Source organism: Jaculus jaculus, chromosome 4, assembly GCF_020740685.1.
Source record: "Jaculus jaculus isolate mJacJac1 chromosome 4, mJacJac1.mat.Y.cur, whole genome shotgun sequence".
Taxonomy (NCBI): domain Eukaryota; kingdom Metazoa; phylum Chordata; class Mammalia; order Rodentia; family Dipodidae; genus Jaculus; species Jaculus jaculus.
Window position 1 is genome coordinate 124,652,625 of NC_059105.1, and position 19,888 is coordinate 124,672,512.

The 19,888-nt window shown below is 40.7% G+C and overlaps 2 pseudogenes; one reads left to right on the forward strand and one right to left on the reverse strand.

Moving 5' to 3' along the window:
* Positions 1-9,270: 9,270 nt before the first annotated feature.
* Positions 9,271-13,392, forward strand: LOC101609047 (annotated as a pseudogene).
* A 4,929-nt stretch (positions 13,393-18,321) lies between these two features.
* LOC101616271 lies at positions 18,322-19,585 on the reverse strand (annotated as a pseudogene).
* Between the last annotated feature and the right edge of the window lie 303 nt (positions 19,586-19,888).

A 19,888-nucleotide genomic window follows, 5' to 3' on the forward strand; every position in this document is an offset into this window, starting at 1 on the left:
CCTAACCCCATCCAAACTTCAACTTTTTCATGTTACCTTTCTAGACAACCCAAACATTGCTTAGACTCCTTCTCCTGCTTAACCAAGCTACCCTTATGCCTCTACCTAAACAACTTACACACTCCTGTCTAGAGACTTTAAAAGAGTTTACCTGCTATAACCCCAGAATTCCACTGTCTCCCCTCCCTGACTACATATGGTATATATAGATGGAAGCTCTTCTACCACCCCAAATGGATCCTTAATAACAGAATATGTTATTATCTCAGATGATCAGATAATAGAGACTGGCCATTGCCTATGAGAAGTACCTCCCAGAAGGCTGAGTTTGTCACAGTCCATTTACCTAAACTAATAAAAAATAAGCCTTGCCTCCCCTAGAGTAGCTACAGGGCTGGCTGTAGGTGGGTGAGGACACAGTTTATCAACAGCTTTCCACAGAATCCAGTACAGCCATTATGGACTCTGCTATGGCTCTTCACTTGCTACAGCAGCAGCTCACCTCACCTGCATCAGTAATCCTTCAGAACTGTCAAGCCCTTCACTTCATCACAGCTGAAAAGGGTGGAACCTGTCTCTTCCTAAATAAGGAATGTTGATATTATACAAACCAATCAGGTAAAGTAAAATTACAGATTAAAAAAAGAGAAATGGCTTAGCAGTTAAGGTGCTTGCCTGCAAAGCCAAAGGACCTAGGTTCAATTCTCCAGGACCAACGTAAGCCAGATACACAAAGGGATACATCTGTCTGTGTCTGGAGTTTATTCATAGTGGCTAGAGGCCCTGGCATGCCCATTCTGTTTCTCTCTCTCTCTCTCTCTCTCTCTCTCTCTCTCTCTCACTCTCTCTCTCTGAAATAAAAATAAATAAATAAAATATTTTAAAAATGCATCCAAAACCAGGTACATAATTTTATACAGCACTTGTTTAACCAACTTCTAATAACCTATCCCTCTACCACTCAGTACCAACTTTTAACATCCTCAGACTTGACTTCCCATTACCTGCTCCAAGGGGACTTGCCAACCACTGACACCAGCATTCCCTGAAACACCTGACTATACCCCTTCATAGCAGGAAGCAGCAATGAGAAAAATAAACTCTGCCCTCTATCCTTAACAAAATGCTGGAATGTTAGGTGGACAAGAGTCCAAAAATGGAGTAAGATGAAGGAAAAAAATGACAGCAGCCTGATTGATCCAACTTTAGATGTTTACATTGCCTAACCCTTACTCCCCTGACCTAATAATGCCCTCAGCCAAAGATTTCCTGCTGATCTTAACTTAGAGACAACCTGGCTTCTCTTCTGATGGCAATCCATTCTCTGATTGATTATCCTCAGCTTGATCCCTATGCCCTTTAATTATTTAGTTTCTCCCCTGAATTTCTCAGTCCTTTTGTCACCTGTACCCACCTCCCAAAAGGGAAAAAAAAAACTATAAAAACCAAAACTATCCAGACTCAGGCTGGCTGCTCATTCTCTCTCCTCCTGTGAGACTGCCTGGCAGCTCAAGCCCCAATAAAAAGCACTTTTCCTGTCTCAAAGTGGTCTTGTGGGGTCTGATCTTTCAAGAGCCTTACACTAACAGTTAAGGCACTTGTCTAAGAAGATTAAGGTCCCATATTAGATTCCCCAGTACCCACATAAGCCAGATACACAAGGTGGCACATACCTCTGGAGTTAGTTTGCAGTGACTAGAGGCCCTGGCATGCTCACTCTTTTCCTATCTCTCCTTCTGCCTTTCTTTCTCTGAAATAAATAAAATGTTTTTTAAAAAGCTAAATCCCACTATTAGTAAAGGAATATCATATATCTAATGTTTCTAGCTTATATTAGTTTAGATGGAATATAATCAATGTGTATATAAGAAATGTAAATGCTCCTAGGACTTTCAGTGAAGCAATAGACCTTGTACTTCCCTCCTCTATAGCTGCAGTGGGGAAGATTCTTCTGATGATAGTTAATGAGAACTCTGTGGCTCTGAGCCTGACCCCTTTGAACAATGTGTAACTACCTTATCTCAGGAGAAAGCTGCCTGTACTTAATCTTATTTGACAGAATCATACACCTATGAATGTAAATCTCTGCCCTCTCCAAGTGCAAGAACATTAAGACAAAGGACTCAAAAAGGTATAAAAGTTTAGCACAATCTGAGTTCAGGGCCTATGTTGGTTTTGGTGTTAGCTGGCAGAGGTCGGCATGTGAATAAAGGCTCTCTCCCATGCTCTGAAGTAGATTTTGCCCGATTATTCTCGTTGATTCATTAATTCCTATAACACTATGAGGAAGAGTAATTCATAAAAGAAACTGAATGGTTAGTAAGCTTAGCAAAAGCTTCCAAGCCTTAGGAGGAAGACAAAAGCAATAATCCGCTCACCTCTATCAAACTGACAACAAAGAAAAATCTAGTCAAATCAAATACTGAGGGCTGGGTATAATGGGGTACACCTTGAATCTGATTGCTTAGGAGGCTGAGGCAGGAGGATCATGAATTTGAAGTCACCCTGGGCTGTAGGGCAAGACCATATCTCACCAAAACAAAACAAAACAGCAGATGAAATCTCAGAAAAATGAGACCTCTTGGGGCTAGGAAGATAGATCAATAAGTAAAGTGCTTGTTCCACAAGCATGAAGTCCTGAGTTTAATATCTGGGCATGAGTTTGAATCCCCAGAACCTATCAGATGTAAATATCAGATGTTGCAGCATGTACTGGTAATCCCAATGCTAGGAAGACAGGTCAGGACAGTCCTCAGGGTAAGTTGGCTAGTGAGACTAGCCAAATTGGTGAGCACTGGGTTCAGTGAGAGACCCTATCTCAATAAATAAGATAAAAAGCAACCAAGGAAGACACTGATATCATCTTCTGGCCCCAATACACACATGCATGTCAACCCACACATATAAATATACATACACACATACCTGTACACTATACACAGATACACAAAAAAAATGAGAAAGAGAAAAGGAAACTGAGACCTCTTGGGCTGAAGAGATAGCTTAGTGGTTAAGGTACTTGCCTGTGAGGTTTAAGGACCCAGGTTCTACTCCCCAGTGTCCATGTAAAGCTAGATGCACAAGGTGATGCATGCATCTGGAGTTTGTTTGCAGTGGCTAAAGGCCCTGGTGTGCTCATTCTCTACCTACCTCTTTCTCACCTTCTCTATCTGCCTCTTTCTCTCTCACTTTCTCTCCCTCTCTCTCTATCTCATAAATAAAATAAACTATTAAAAACCAAGACCTTTTATTTACCACTCCTTGGAAATATGAATTTGTACTGCAAATGCACACAAGGTTCTTTTCAATTATTCGTATTTTGAAGAAACCTGTTAAGCATACATGCACAAAGGGATAAGTGTGAGGATGCTCCCCACATTTCTTCAAGAGTGAAGCACTAGAAGCTATTACTCCATTCATCCAGAAAGGATGGGTGATTTAAATACTTATACTAAGGAATTCTACATAGCGGGCTTCAGCAAGCTTTTCTGGGATAGAAAATATTATTTCAGAGCTTGTAGTTCAGCTTTGAGTTCAGCTTATAGCAAGGCCTATGTTGCAGATTTTTTAAAACTTATTTTATTATTACTTTTTTTCTTGGTTTTTCAAGGCAGTACCTCACTCTTGCACAGACTGACCTGGAATTCACTTTGTAGCCTCAGGTTAGCCTCAAACTCACAGCAGTCCTCCTATGTCAGCCTCCTAAGTTCTGGGATTAAAGATGTGTGCCACCATGCCCAGCTTCCTTTACTTTTTTTTAAACAATATTTAAAAATGTGAAGTTGAGCCAGGCATAGAGACAAATACCTACAATACTAACATTTGGGAAGAAGAGGCAGGAAAGATTGTCAGTTTGAGGCCAGCCTGGACTACACAGTAGATTTCAACTCACATACACACACACACACACACACACACACACACACACACACACACACAAAAGCAACAAAAAACTAAAGTCATTCTTGGCTGCACAAACAGCCAAAATTATTCACAGACAGATAATATGCATGCAAGCTTTGGTTTTCCAAGCTCTATGATGCAGCAACTAAAATTAATAAAGCAGTTCTACATGTGTCTATGTGGAGATGCTTAAAAGCAATGAGTGAAAAAAATTCAAAAACTATGTACAATTTAGATAAATCTATAACTCTTACAAAATACTCTAAGATACATATATGGATCCATATAAAGGTGGACATAGTAGGGCATGTCTGTAATCTCAGTGGGCCCATAGCAAGATGGGAGATAGAAGGGTGGAGAGATGGCTTAGTGGTTAAGCGCTTGCCTGTGAAGCCTATGGACCCTGGTTCGAGGCTCAGTTCCCCAGGTCCCACGTTAGCCAGATACACAGGGGGGCACACGCATCTGGAGTTCGTTTGCAGAGGCTGGAAGCCCTGGCGTGCCCATTCTCTCTCTCTTCCTCTATCTGTCTTTCTCTCTGTGTCTGTCGCTCTCAAATAAATACATAAATAAAAATTAAAAAAAAAAAAGATGGGAGATGGAGACAGTACAATCCTAGAAGCTCAATGGCATATTCATCAGTGATCCTACCTCAAAAAAAGTAGAAAGAGAGGACATGCACTGAAAGTCATGGCACATGTGAACTTGAACTTTCACACACATAAAGATAAAAACAGGATATTAACTTTATTAGTAATATTGTATTTCTTTGATACAAAATAATTTAAAGAAGATAGGATAAAATATAAATATTTAGGCTTTAAGGATATTGGGTATATACTAGGTATTTCCTATACTTTTCTCTATGTATTTTCTGAAATGCATATAGAAAAACAAAAAGATCTCTAGAGCTTATGCCTAAGTTTCAATAATGGTTATTTATGCCAGGTTAAATGTGTTAGTTTGTTACTATAACAAAACACCTGAGATAATCAACTTAACTTATAAAGAGGAAAGGTTGGGATGGGGATGTAACTCTGTTGGTAAAGTGCTTGCCTAACAAGCACAAGACTCTAGGTTTGATGTCCAGCACCATATGCACCAGCTGTGGCAGTACACTCCTGTACTACCACCCAAGAGATGGAAGCATAAGGATCGGAAGTTCAGGCTACTTCTCCAGTGGAGAATGCCTACTATATTCAAGGCCAGCCTGTGCTTCATGAGACCTTGTCTCTCAAAGGACTTAAAGTGCTATTTCAGCTCACATTGTTTTGGAGCCTTCTGTAGAGAGTAGAACATTACAGTGGGGACACATGGTGTAGAGAAGTTGTTCATTTCATGGCCAGGTGACAAAGATAAGACCCCACAATCCCCCTCAAGACCACATCCCCCAGTGACCTAAGACCTCCCACCCCAAGAGCTTCAGAACCTTTCAGTACTGGCTGGAAACTTAAGTCTCATGGATCACTGGAGGTCACTTAAGATGCAAATTACTGCAGTGTAGTGCCTCAGTTTCCTGAATCTGTAGTTTCTAAGTCACCATCTTTAAAATTGTGGGTTGATTTTGTAATGAAAAAAATAAAGTTATCTAATCTTTCTAAGGCTTTAGTTTAACAACTTGGCCTTGAATGGGTCCTGAAGAAAGCACTCACTAGAGTGAAAATACCTTCCAGTCTTCTTGCCTAGACATAGGCCAGGCCTGCTTTTTTGCATCCCCTATTACTCTGTCTCTTGTACATTCATCTCCTCTGTTGAGGAGGACTTAAGACTGTCACCATTCCCTGCACGGTTGACAGTATGAGCACCATGAAGATAGCTATCAGGGAGACATTAGCTACCCCGGCACCTGACAATATACACCTCACTAGGCCAAGGTCACCGGATCTTGGGATGAGTGAGAGTAATGGCTCCTTAAACTGTTTATCAGAGAATGGCATTTTACAACTAGGATATGTTTCTATCCTTAGAATATTCCTGAGAAATGGTGAAATGGCTCAATGGTGAAGGCACTTGTCTGCAAAGCCTAACTATCCAGGTTTGATTTCCCATTGCCCACATAAAGCCAGATGCATAAAAATGGCACATATATCTGGAGTTCATTTGCAGTTCTCTCTCTCTCTCTTTCTTGTTCTTTCTCTCTCTCTTTACAAATAATAAATATTTTTCTAAAAAATAAAAAGAATATATGCTGGGTGAGGTTGTGCATGTCTTTAATCCCAGTTCTTGGGAGGCTGAGGTAGGAGGATCACTGTGAGTTCGAGGCCAGCCTGAGACTACACAGTAAATTCCAGGTCAGCCTGGGCTAGAGCAAAAGCCTACCTCAAAAAAAAGAAAGAAAGAAAGAAAGAAAGAAAGAAAGAAAGAAAGAAAGAAAGAAAGAAAGAAAGAAAGAGAGAGAGAGAGAAAGAAAGAAAGAGAGAAAGAAAGAAGGAAAGAAGGAAAAAAAAAGAACATGTCCCTGAGTTGTATGGGTTCCCTGGCTGACAGTGCTTTCTGCGTTGCTGTACAAAGATGCTATTGCTTCCCACTAAGGTTTGCACACGTGCTGGGTCAGAGTGGGCTCCGGGGTCTATATTCTGCATAATTACATAGGCCCAGTTCTCTCAATGAGCCGCACCTTTGGCGGAAAGCCCTGTGGTCACTATTTTAAAATCACTATTTTGAGCTTGTGCTTTTGTAAGTGAAGTCTGCTAGGGGTAAGGCCAGTGTGTGAGCAGAAGACATGGGCTGACATAGTGGATGTATACATGAGCCCATTTCTGTGGGAAAGACACCAGGCAGTGTGCCGATAGGGTGGCCAGGACCAGACCTGAGTCCACATTAGTGGCAGGGGTGGTGGAGCTGCAGGAGCTGTGGAGGCAACAGTGGCTATCCCCGGAAGAGGGAGAAATCTTAAAATGAAGCACTGGGACAGCAGTGGGAGGCCAGTATATCTACCCTCCCAAGAGTCTATCCTGTAGCAGCTGCACAAATCAATCCTGGGTTCCCAGGATGAGCACCAAGACAGGAACTGTACAGAAGGCAGAGGTAGGATGATCACTGTGGTTTGAGGCCAGCCTGAGACTACACAGTGAATTTCAGGTCAGCCTGGGCTAGAGTGAGACCCTATCTCAAAAACTAAAAAAAAAAAAAAAAAAAAAAGGGTAAAAATTTTACAACTTAATAAATGAATGTGCAAAACAGAAGTCAGAAAATCTTGTGATCAAGAGACAGTTTTAAGGTATTATTTCTTTTTTTTTTTTAATTTTTTTTGTTCATTTTTTATTTTATTTATTTGAGAGCGACAGACATAGAGAGAAAGACAGATAGAGGGAGAGAGAGAGAATGGGCGCACCAGGGCTTCCAGCCTCTGCAAACGAACTCCAGACACATGCGCCCCCTTGTGCATCTGGCTAACGTGGGACCTGGGGAACCGAGTCTCGAACCGGAGTCCTTAGGCTTCACAGGCAAGCGCTTAACCGCTAAGCCATCTCTCCAGCCCACTTTTTGCATTTTTAAGTTTATTGTTATTCATGTAATACTTGCATTTCTCTTACATTTTTTTTGTTCATTTTTATTTATTTATTTGAGAGTGACAGAGAGAGAAAGAGGCAGATAGAGACAGAGAGAGAATGGGCACGCCAGGGCCTCCAGCAACTGCAAACGAACTCCAGATGCCTGCGCCCCTTGTGCATCTGGCTAACGTGGGTCCTGGGGAATCGAGCCCCGAACCAGGGTCCTTAGGCTTCACAGGCAAGCGCTTAACCGCTAAGCCATCTCTCCAGCCCTCTCTTACATTTTTAATCAATGACTATTTTAAGATAAAAAATATATAAAATATCTTTAACTGTATTTTTCTTGCTTTTTTTTTTTTTAAGGGCCCATTTTCATTCTCTTCCTTTGCAGAGAAGTTCAGGCATCTATCTATAAGGCAGCTGGTCTTGGAAAGTAAAATAATCCATTCAGAGGTAGACTGAGGACTTGGTAGCCTTGTTGTACCAGCCCACAGCTGAATGAAGGCAAACATAATACAGAAGCCAGTCACAAGTTCCTCTTCCATGAACCAAGGTAGAGCTGCCTGAACCCCAGAACCCCTCCTCCACAAAAGCTCTTCAATAAGTTTTGCCTGACATCTGCACCCCAGACCCCTTTCCTTTACCATTGTTGGCACTTTTTTAGGGATGCAGCATGGAAAACTGAAATCCCAAGAAGGTACAAATGGCCTGTTTCTCATCCTATATCCTACTTGGTGATTCCTGGTCAGATACCTAGAAGCCAGGGTAAACATGATAAAGCTGTCAGAGTCTCAGCAATGGATAAAAGCCATTCTTCCTATTATCCTACTGGAGATCAGCTGGTCCAATCTCAATGGCTATAATCTCTCAGACAATTGCAGCTGAATGGGCAGTAGTTCCAGCCCAAAGATGTCCTTTTTTTTTTTTTTTTTTTTTTTTTCTGTGTCATATCCCTCTGCTCACATCAGTTCATTTCTATGCAATGAAATGTTTCACAAGTTCTCTGGACATGGGCATAAGAGCAAGCCTCTCATACAAACTGCTTCTAGCCCAGTCCAGGAAAAGCTCTTTCTTACCCTCATAAGCCAAACCTCACAGTCTATAGTTCTTATTGCATTCAGGTCTTTCAACTCTAACAAGAATGGTTCTTCAGTCTGTATTTACAGCACTGCAAGCCATCTCTTAGCCCAAAGTTTCAAATACTTCTACTTTCTTCCTGCAAATAAATTCCAAAAAGGCCAAAAGCCACACAGTAAGGTTTCTAGCAACAACAGCCTCACTTCTGGTACCAACTTTACTGTTGCAGTCAGCTTTGCATTGATGGCAGAAAACACCTAAACAAGAGTAGCTTTTTGGGGGAAAGGGTTTATTTTGGCTTACAAACTCAAGGAGAAGCTGCATGATGGCAGGAGTAAATGATGGCATGAGAAGAGTGTGGACATCACTTCCTGGCAAGAGAGTAAGCCAAACAGTGGCAAGAGGAAGCTGGCTGTAACACTCATAAGGGATATGGCCTTATAAGCACCTCTCCTATTACACAAATCTGCATCACTTTGGGACCATTGTGTCAAGGAAGGAAAACTCTGACAATGAGGCATTCAGAATAGCCTCACTTTTGTTTCTGTATGCTTTGAAGATGAGATGGGCAACAGTACCAGCTTCAAGCTCTGCCTGGTCTTTCTTTGTGGTGAAAGTGGTCATACACATAGCCAGGGTTTCTGTTTCTTGCTTCTGAAATAAAAATGTATAGTTCTATGTCTCTAGGACATAATCTCTCTCTTCCTTCCTAAGTTTCAAAGGCCACCCAGATTCTAGCCTCTAAGATGGTTACAACTTGCTGTGACTTTAAAATGGTTTTTATGTGTGTACAACCATGGGGTAAGGCAGATCTTCTTACGTATAGCACAAGACCTCAGAATCCATGGAGAAAAAGATTAAAAGTTAAGAAACATGGTAATTACTAATTTAGAACAATAAAACATACCATTAATAAACTTTACAAGTAACATTTTCAACTATCTATAGCATGCATTATAAGTAAAGAATCTAGAAGGTGCTTGGCATTGTGGGATTTAAAAAATATTTCTTTTTTATTTATATTTTAAATTAATGAATTAATTCATATGAGAGCAAGAGGCAGATAAAGAGAGAATAGGCATGCCAGAGCCTCTAGCCACTGGAAACAAACTCTAGATGCAGGTGCCATCTTCTGCATCTGGCTTTATGTGGGTACTAGGGAATATAACCTGGGTCCTTAGGCTTTGCAGGCAAGTGCATGAACTGCTGAGCTATCTCTCCAGTCTGAATTTTCAAATTTTTTATTGAGAACCTTAATATGTAATCATACTGTAATTATCCTCTTTTATCCCCTCTCCCTTACCCCCAATCTACTGAGGACCCTTATCTTTCCTTGCTTTGTTTTTAGGGACAGGGTCTCATTTGAGACAGGCTGGAGTACTGGTGGGCATGAGCCACCTTGCCCTTGTCAATTTTAAATGGAAAGGTAAAATAGACATACAAAGTGGACAAGGTCTGCCTTCTTTTAGGGACATAAGAGGCCTGGCTGAAGACTAGGAGCAGAAAAGTGGTAGAAACCAGAAACTACCAGTGGTCTAAGTGTCCATCCCCACCCAGATGCTGGTAAGGCTCTTGACTCTTGACTTTTGTTACTCCCTCCATTGTGAAATTCTGCTAAAAATCCTATGTTTCTTTCCTGATTAATTCAATTATGTTTAATTATTTGAATAAGGTCAGCTTCCCTCTATTTTCCTAGTCTTTAAATTATAAGTTTTTAATAGAAAAGATGTGCAAAATGCTAGTCAGTGACATAGTGTGCTTCATGTTTAGATGTCCTGGTAATTATCTCAGATGCTAGAAAGAACTTAATTCACAGTAAAGCAGGTCCACTGCTTGAAGAGTAGAGATGAGAGAAGGAATGCCTTGTTTATGCTGCCAGTAACATCCCAGCTGTCTGGAACTAAGCCTCTGGGTCTCTTCCATTCTTTTCTTGTCATCCTGTTTGGTTTAGGCCCTTGTGCATGAGGTCCACTTTCCATAGAGGGTTAGTGGCTCTTATCATCCTGAAAATATGAGCCCAGTAATGTCCTATGGTTATAAGAATGGAAATGTTTATTCTTATGCCATTCCACTTACAAAGAACTCTTGACCCACAAACTAAAAACATGCATAGCCTTGTACTATGGTGGTGTATATCTTCAGTCCCAACACTCTTAGAGGCTGAGGCAGGTGGACCATACCTTCAAGGTCAGCCTAGGCTGCAGACTGAGATTGTATCTTAAACAGGTACATAAAACATTATTTCTGGATGTGTCCTTACTGATTGATTGATTGATTGTTTCTGATTGAGAGTTGCATTTGGATGAGATCAGTACAGATAGAGCCTTCCCCAGTATAATGAACATTATCTGACTCCATACTTTGCCTCTTCACTACTTTTTTTCTTTGAGCATCTTTTTCTGCCCTTTAGTTTACACCATCAGTTCCCTGGATCCCAGGCCTCAGACTCAAACTAGAATCATATCTACTTTCCTGTCTCCACCTTGCAGACAGCAGATCACAAGACTTCTTAACCTCCATAGCAGTATAAGCCAAGTCCTCCAACAGATCTCTTGTCTATCATCTCCTATCCTGTTTTTTCTGAAGAATTCTGACTAATGCACCTTGTTTAGAACTCATATTTCTATTTGACAGTTCTAAGTCATCATTGGTTAGGAGGAGAAAGCAAGAGATACAAGGAAGTAATTAAGGAATGACTCCAAGGAGAAAGTGCTCTAAAAATCTTTGCTTTATTGAACTCACTGACTTGGCCTGGATCCAAACCTCTAACGTGTGTTATCTTTTTTTTTTTTAATTATTTATTTATTTATTTGAGAGTGACAGACACAGAGAGAAAGACAGATAGAGGGGGAGAGAGAGAATGGGCGCGCCAGGGCTTCCAGCCTCTGCAAAGGAACTCCAGACGCATGCGCCCCCTTGTGCATCTGGCTAACGTGGGACCTGGGGAACCGAGCCTTGAACCGGGGTCCTTAGGCTTCACAGGCAAGCGCTTAACCGCTAAGCCATCTCTCCAGCCCACGTGTGTTATCTTCTTGAAACCTCACAACTCAGAGATTAGGACTCATCTATTTTATAAGTACTAATGTTGTTTGTTTTACAGATGACTTTGACTCTGAATCTTACAACTCAGAGAGTTAATTTGCTTGAGGTCACAGAGCTACAAGTAACACAGAAATGTTTCAGTACATGTCTGGCTGATTTCAGAGCCACCAAGAAGGGACATGGTTAGTAAAGTTATAAAAGTTAGCCAGAACAGGGAAAAATAAGAAGGTAATTAATACCATTTTTCTGAATTGTAGGTTGGAACAGAGAAGTTTTCAGAACAACTACATAATAGTAAATATTTATCTTCATTGCTGAGGGAAACAAAGAAAATCAACAATTTAACTTCAAATATGTTTATGATGCTATTTCTGGAAATTTTTAAGCTATATAAATATATATTTACTATATACATGTATATATATATATGCATTCATATATATAATATATATACATACACATATAATATATATACATACACATAGGGTATATATAACATATAATATATATACATACACATAGGGATTTTTTGGAGCAGGATCTCATGTATCCAGACTGGCCTCAAACTTTTTCTTTTGTGTGTGTGTATTTGTGTGTGTGTGTGTGTGTGCGCGCGTTCATATGTGTGTGAATACATGGGGGATCGGCTACAGCTCTTCACCTTATTTTTTTTATTTTACTTTACATATATTATGACATAACATACTCATATCCCCTTGCCCTGGGGCCCTCCCCTTTGGGGTTATGGTATTCATTGTAGGGACAAGAAGGCCTCAGTCAGTCTCTGTGGAGGGGATTGTGCCTCAGGGTATTATTACCTACTCTATGGCTTTTATAATCTATCTTTCTTTCTTTCTTTCTTTCTTTCTTTCTTTCTTTCTTTCTTTCTTTCTTTTTCTTTTCAGGGTAGAGTTTCTCTCTAGCCCTGGCTGACCTGAAATTCACTATGTAGTCTCAGAATATGTAGTCTCAGGGTGGCCTCGAACTCATGGAAATCCTCCTACCTCTGCATCCCCGGTGTTGGGATTAAAGGAGTGCACAACCACGCCTGGCTAGTTCTTACATTCTTTCTACCCTTCTTTCACAACTTTCCGTGAGCCATGGTAGGACTGCTGGTAGTCTGATTTAGTGTTGAGTTCTTTGTAGCCTCTGGATTTATGCTTTGGTCAATTTTGATTGATCACTGTGTCTGTCACCATCACCAATTTGTATCCCATTTTATTTGTTTCTCTTGTCTTATTGCTTGAGGTAAAACTTCAAGTACGGGAGTCTTCTCAGAGTTTCGCATCTCTGGACAAGCAGTGGACGCACGTTGAGCTTGGATCGTGGAAGCCATAGCCACAGTTCCCGGATGGCCGCCCCGGCCAGCCTGGCCCCTCAGATGCGAGCTGCGCCCAGGCCAGCCCCTGCAGCCCAGCCGCCAGCAGCAGCGCCCCCATCTTTCATTGCTTCACCTGCTGCTGCACCTCGGCAGCCTGGTCTGAAGGCCCAGATGGCAACCACTGCAGCCGGCCTGGCGGTGGGCTCTGCGGTGGGCCACACCCTGGGTCAGCCATCACTGGGGGCTTCAGTGGCGGTGGGGATGCTGAGCCCGCAAAGCCTGATATCACTTACCAAGAAGGAACCTCAGGGTGCCAGGCCAGCAGAGCAGCAGCCTTGCTTTTTTGAGATCAAACAGTTCCTGGAGTGTGCCCAGAACCAGGCTCTGTGAAGGTTTCAACGAGGTGCTGAAACAGTGCAGAATAGCAAATGGATTAATCTAAGAAGTTATTCAGCCTGAAGAAATGGAAAATCTGCTCTGATGACCAAGTTGCTTTAGCATAAAAATGTAATTATAGTGAATGTGTAAAACTCTAAATTAAACTCTATTAACAGATCCATTGCTTCAGAGTGGCCATTGGAAAGTGTCCTGATGGTACAGAAGCTCTTTGAGATGTATAGGTTGGGCTGGGCACGTGTTGTGTGGCCTCCAGAACCAGCTGTGATGTTTGTGAGTTAATTGGAATAAAGTGATTTTGTTCCTAAAAAAAAAAAAAAAACTTCAAGTACTATTTTGAAAAGCATTGGCAAGAGTGCACCCTTGTCTTGTTCCAGACCTTAATGGTGCTGATAGGAGACAGAAATTGGCTAGGCAGTCAGGATAAGAGAAACCCAAAACTAATGATATTGTATATTGACTAAAAGCAGGAAACGTCACTAAACTTACAGGAACCTGGATGTTACACCCTTCAAGAAAAATTTCTATATTAAGCTTGCACCCTTCCTAGAGAACAGAAACTGTGATCCTTAACTAAGATTACTGGAAAAGATGCAAAATCTGCTCTTTGTCTATAGTAACCTGATGACCTGGTGTTCCTCACATAACCAATCCACATAAAAGCCCAGATCTGAGTCTGGAGGTGGGCTTCTCTCCTTGGACAAGAGCTCCCCCTTGCTTCCTTCTCGTATGTTCTAGGCTTAAGCCCCCTTCTTCTCCATCTCCTAAAGCTTTAAACTGTGATAAAATCTTTCAGAACCTTATCCTCTGGTCCATGCATTTCATTCTTCAAATTCATGGGACAAGGTTCTGGGAATACCCCATATTATTGGTGCACTGGTTACAAGAAACCCAAAATTCCTGAATCAGGGATGCTTCAAGTGTTGCCCCATTTAGTATGATCTGGGCCTTAGGTACATTACAAGCAGCCTTTATTATGTTGAAATATGATCCTTCCATCCTTGGACTCTCCAGTGCTTTAATTATAAAGGAGTGTTGTCTTTTGTCAAGGCCTTTTCTGTTCTACTGAAATAATCATGTGATTCTTGTATTTAAGTTTATTTATGTAGTGAATTACATTTATTGATTTTCTTATGTGAAATCATTCCTGTTTCCCTGGGATGAAGCCTACCTGATAGAGGTGGATAATGCTTTTGATGTGCTCTTGAATTCAGTTTGCAAGGATTTTATTGAGAATTTTTACATCTATGTGCTGGAGCCTGCCGGCTGAAAGGGTTTGAGCCTGATGGGGAGTGAGGATTAAGGAAAGACAGAAGCAAGAGTGAAAGCATGGACCCCAGTCCAGGGCTGAAGCAAGGCCTCAAGCCAGGACTGAAGACACGGTTTATTTCACAGCATTCCTTTTTATATCTTTTTACAAACAGTTTTTCCATGGACAAAGATTTTATGAGCTTCACAAATTTCTATCAAAAAACCCTTCCTGTTACAGAGTTTTTGCACTTCAATCACTTCTCAGTACAAAAGACCAGCCAAGTGGCTGAATATACATAATCTTGCTTACAAGTAGGTGCTGAGGTCTTGCTGCCAAACGGCTTCCCCACACTGAATTTACATAATCTTGCTTACATGTAGGCTGCTATAGTTTTGCTAATGTCTTGCTGCCAGAAGCCCAGAGCTATGGATACAAGTCCAGCCAAAATGGCTCCTGACATCTATGTTAATTAGAAATGTCAGTCTATAATCTTCTATACTTGTTGCGTCTCTGGTTTAGGTATTAGAGTAATGCTGGCTTTATAGAAGAAGTTTGGAGCATTCCCTCTTTTTCAATTATGCAAAATAACTTGAGAATTGGTTTTATTTGTTGAATGAAGGTTTGGTAGAACTCAGCAGTGAACCCATCTGGGCCTGGATTTTTCTCCTTGGGAGATTTTTAATTAATTGTTTTTCAATTTAATTTGAAGCAATAGGCCTGTTTAGGAAGTCTATCTGTTCTAGATTTAGTTTTGGAACATTATATGAGTCAAGGAATTCATTCATTTATTCCATGTTTTCCAATTTTGTGGTATACAGACTTTTGAAATATGCCTGATGAATCTTCCAAAATTTAATTGGTATCTATTGTGGGTCACCATTTTCATTTCTAATCTTGCTGATGTGAGTCTTCTTTTTCTTTTGATCAATATGACCAGTGGTTTGTTAATCTTGTTGACTTTTTTGTTTGTTTGTTTTTGTTTTTCGAGGTAGGGTTACACTCCAGCCCAGGCTGACCTGGAATTCACTATACAGTCTCAGCGTGGCCTCGAACTCATGGTGATCCTCCTATCCTCCTACCTCTACATCCCAAGTGCTGGGATTAAAGGAGTGTGCCATATGCCTGATGGATTTTTTCAAAGACCCAGCTCTTCATTTCATCAATTTTTTAAAATATTTAATTAATTAATTTATTTAGGAGAGAAAATGGGAGAGAGACAGGGTTTGGGAGGGAGAATGGGTGCACAAGGGCTTCCAGGTGCTGCAAACAAACTCCAGATACATGAACCACCTTGTACACCTGGCTCATGTGAACCCAGGAGAGTCAGACCTAGATCCTTTGGCTTTGCAGGCAAGTGCCTTTACCACTAAGCCATCTCTTCAACTCTCGTCAATTTTTAAAGTTGTTTTCTTTGTTTCTAATTCATTAATTTCTGCTTTGATTTTAATTTCCTTCCATCTGGTACTTTTGGGCTTGAACTTTTCTTGTCTTTCCAGTACCTTTAAATGGATGTTTAAGTTATTTGTTTGAGCTCTGTCTGTTTCTATAATGTAGGCACTTAGTTCTATGAGCTTCCCTCTTAGAACTTCCTTCATTCTGTCCCATAAGTTTTGGTATGTTGTGTTTTCATTGTCATTCATTTTGATAAATTTATTGAGTTCCTTTCTGATTTCTTCAACAACCCATTTATGATTTAATAGTGAGTTGCTCAGTCTCCAGGAGTTGGTATGCTGTTGATTTCTAGTTTTAATGCATTGTGGTTGGATATAATGCAGGGAATTATGTCAGTGTTTCTGAATTTGTGGAGACATACTTTATGCCCTCATGTATGGTCAATTTTGGAGAGACTTCCATGAGCTGCTGAGAAAAATGTGTATTCAGTAGAATTAAGGTGGAAATGTTTTTTAGATGTCTGTTAAGTTTATTTTATCTATGCTGTTGCACAGCTTCATTGTTTCTCTGTTTATTTTATGCTTGGAGGATCTGTCTATTGATAATAGTAGGGTTTTAAAGTCTCCTACTATTATGGTATTGAGAGTTATATTGGTTTTATTGTTTAGTAAATTTTGTTTTATACAATTAGGAGCCTCTCTATTTAATGCCTATAAGTTTATAGTTGTAATATCCTCTTGTTTCATTGTGCCTTTGATGAACATGAGGTGATCTTCTTTATCACTTTTGATTTAAAGTCCATTTTGTCAGAAATAAGTACAATTACTCCTGTTTGTTTCTTGTTTCCATTTGCTTGGGATATTTTTTATAATCCTTTCACCTTAAGGTGTTGTTTATCTTTAATTGTGAGGTGGGTTTCTTGTAGACAGCAAATGGATTGATCCCACTTTCTAATCCAGCCTGTTAACCCATGTCTTTTGGTTGAGGAGTTGAGTCCACTAAAGTTCAGAGTTATAATTGTGAGGTGTGAGTCATGTTAAATATTTTGTAGAATTTTGTGTTTTCTTGATCTTTGCATGTTTATGTCCACTATAGTTTTGATTATTTGCTTTTCTCTCCTCATGTGCATGTTAGTTTACCTCCGGAGTGTGGAATGTTCCATGTGGTATTCTCTGTAAGCTGGCTTGGTACTCATGTAATTATACAGCTGGTTTATTTTGTAAAAGGCTTTTCTTTCACTTTCCATTATGAAGGAAAATTGCTGAGCATAGTAGTTTGGCTTGTATTGCAGTCAGGTTCACATTGCTGGCAGAAATCATCTGATCAAGAGCAGCTTGTGAGAAAAGGGGGTTTATCTTGGTTTACAGACTTGAGGGGAAGCTCCACAATGGCACAGGAAAACAACAATGTAAGCAGAGGGTGGACATCACCCCTTGGCCAACATAAGGTGGACAATAGCAAGAGGAGCGTATGCCAAACACTGGCAAGGGGAAAATGGCTATAATACCCATAAGCCCTCCCCCAACAATACACTGTCTCCAAAAGGCATTAATTCCCAAATCTCTATCAGCTGGGAACCTAGAATTCAGAACATCTAATTTTATGGGGGATACCTGAATCAAACCAACACATTCTGCCCCTGGCCCCCATAAACTGATATTCATACATGTTGTAAAATGCAATACATTCATCCAACTTTAAAAATCTCCATAGTTTGTAATTAATTCCATTGATATTCAAACATTCCCATGGTCCAAGGTCTTCTAACTGAGCCATAACACAAAAAAATTCACCCCCAACCCCAAATTGGCAAAGAATAAACACTCACATTGCAAAGATGGGCATAGCAAAGAACTACTCAGGCAATGCAAGAGTTAAACAGGGTGTATTAGTCAGGGTTCTTTAGAGGAACAGAACTGCTAGAATGAATTATTTTATTTTATTTTTTGGCGTTTACAGTCTCATTATATTCCAAGGAGAAAAAAAGCTCAGAAAAGTTTAAGGACTATAGTTTCCAACCATTAATGGTCCCATACTTTTGTTGAAATATCAAAAATAGTTGCTATAAATGCTACATAAAAGACAATGTGCAAATTATATTTTAAAGAAAAATTAAGTCCATCCTCAAATGTTTCTAATTGTCTAAATACACATTTCAAGTCTAATGGGAAATGGTCATTTCAAATCCCTTCTGTTATTGTTGTCTACACATTTAAGTTGTGGATAAGTCTTTAGTACTTAATATTTCAACAGTATAAAATGAAGGCAAGACACAAAGGTCAGTTTGCAGTCAGATACAATATGAAAGCCAACACAAGTTCCTAAAGCCCATCAAGCGAGGCACCAGGTAGAACAGCACTGTCTTCTTCCTCTTTCCTGAGGCCAATGCCAGAGGCCATATCCTGCTCCTGTCAGTGGCTTGTTGAGCTCAGGGCACACAGATCTCACAGTGCATTGTACTCCACACACTTCGATGGATCAGCAGGGAAGTGTTTCTGGCAAATAGTCATTAACTTCTTCAATCCTTGAATATATTTCCACTGAGTTTCATCATTTAAAACATGTGTAACAGGCTTGGAAAAAAATCTTTTCCCTGCCAGTTCTAGCGCGGATACCAATCATTGTGACACCAATTGGCCAGAGAGCATTTCCAATGGCCATCTGAAGGTAAGCATCGTTTGCCTTCACATATTCTCTCTGCAACATGAATTTAATAATGTCTGTTATTGATTCTTTAATAACAGGAAGATTCCTTTTCCGGAGCTTTCGGAAAAGTGGTCTGAGGTAGGACTCAGTCTGTTTCTGAGTATCACTGTTCAGTTTGCCCTGCACACTGTGCTTCACATAATCCTCTCTGGCATTCAATTCTTTAGCCCAAACACCAAGGAGAAACTTCAGGAATTTGGTGATGATGTCCATGTCCTTATGGTCATCGCCTTTCCCTGAAGACTCACCCAGAGCCTCTAACTCTTCAATGGTGGTGTTTTCTTCATGAACTTTCAAGTCATTCTGTGTGTCCTCCTCACCAGGTTCTTGACCACCCACAATTTCATTCAGGTACTACTGGTCAATCTTGTCCAGAGCTGCTTTCAGATCATTCCTCAATCCCTTGTTAGCTTCCGGTGTGAGAATCTCTATTTTTCTTAAGTGCTGCAAAGCATCATAATCAGTCTCTCCAAACAGTCTAATTGGTTCTCTCCTCTTTCTCTCAATCTTCTGATAACCTCTTGTCTAGAAAGCATCATACGTAGTTTTTCCTCTGCCAGTTCAAGTTCTAACATCGAATTCGATGAGGTTAGTGGCTTCTGGTCCTCCTTCTTGGGCTGTATCTTGTAGCCACATCTTTCAAAATATGCTTCCTCTTCTTTTTTTGCAAGTTCACTTCACTTGAAATACTTTTTAAAAAAATATATATTTTATTTTTATTTATTTATTTGAGAGCGACAGACACAGAGAGGAAGAGGCAGAGAAACAGAGAGAATGGGCGTGCCAGGGCCTCCAGCCACTGCAAACGAACTCCAGACGCGTGCGCCCCCTTGTGCATCTGGCTAACGTGGGTCGAACCGAGCCTCGAACCAGGGTCCTTAGGCTTCACAGGCAAGCGCTTAACTGCCAAGCCATCTCTCCAGCCCTTGAAATAGTTTTTAATAGGTTCCTGTCCTCCACCAGCTGCCACTTCCGAAGAAGCTCTGATTTCAGAATGTCCATCTTCTCTGTGGGCAAGCGTCTAACTCTCAGGTTCCCTCCTCAGCTCCTCACAGTGGCCTCACTTGGCCAGCCGGGCCATACCAGCTGGGTACTGCCAGCCCAGATCTAGAATGAATTATTTTAAAAAGGGAATTTATTGGATTATCTTATGGTAGTCTAATAGCAGTTGCAGGCCCAAGAATCACGGAACCGGTAGCTGCTCAGTCCACATGGCCAGATGCCTCAGCAGTCCCGACCTGGCACTGCAGATGGTGCCGGAAAGCCTGGAGGCTTCCTGAGGAGCCACTGGGTTTTGATCCACAT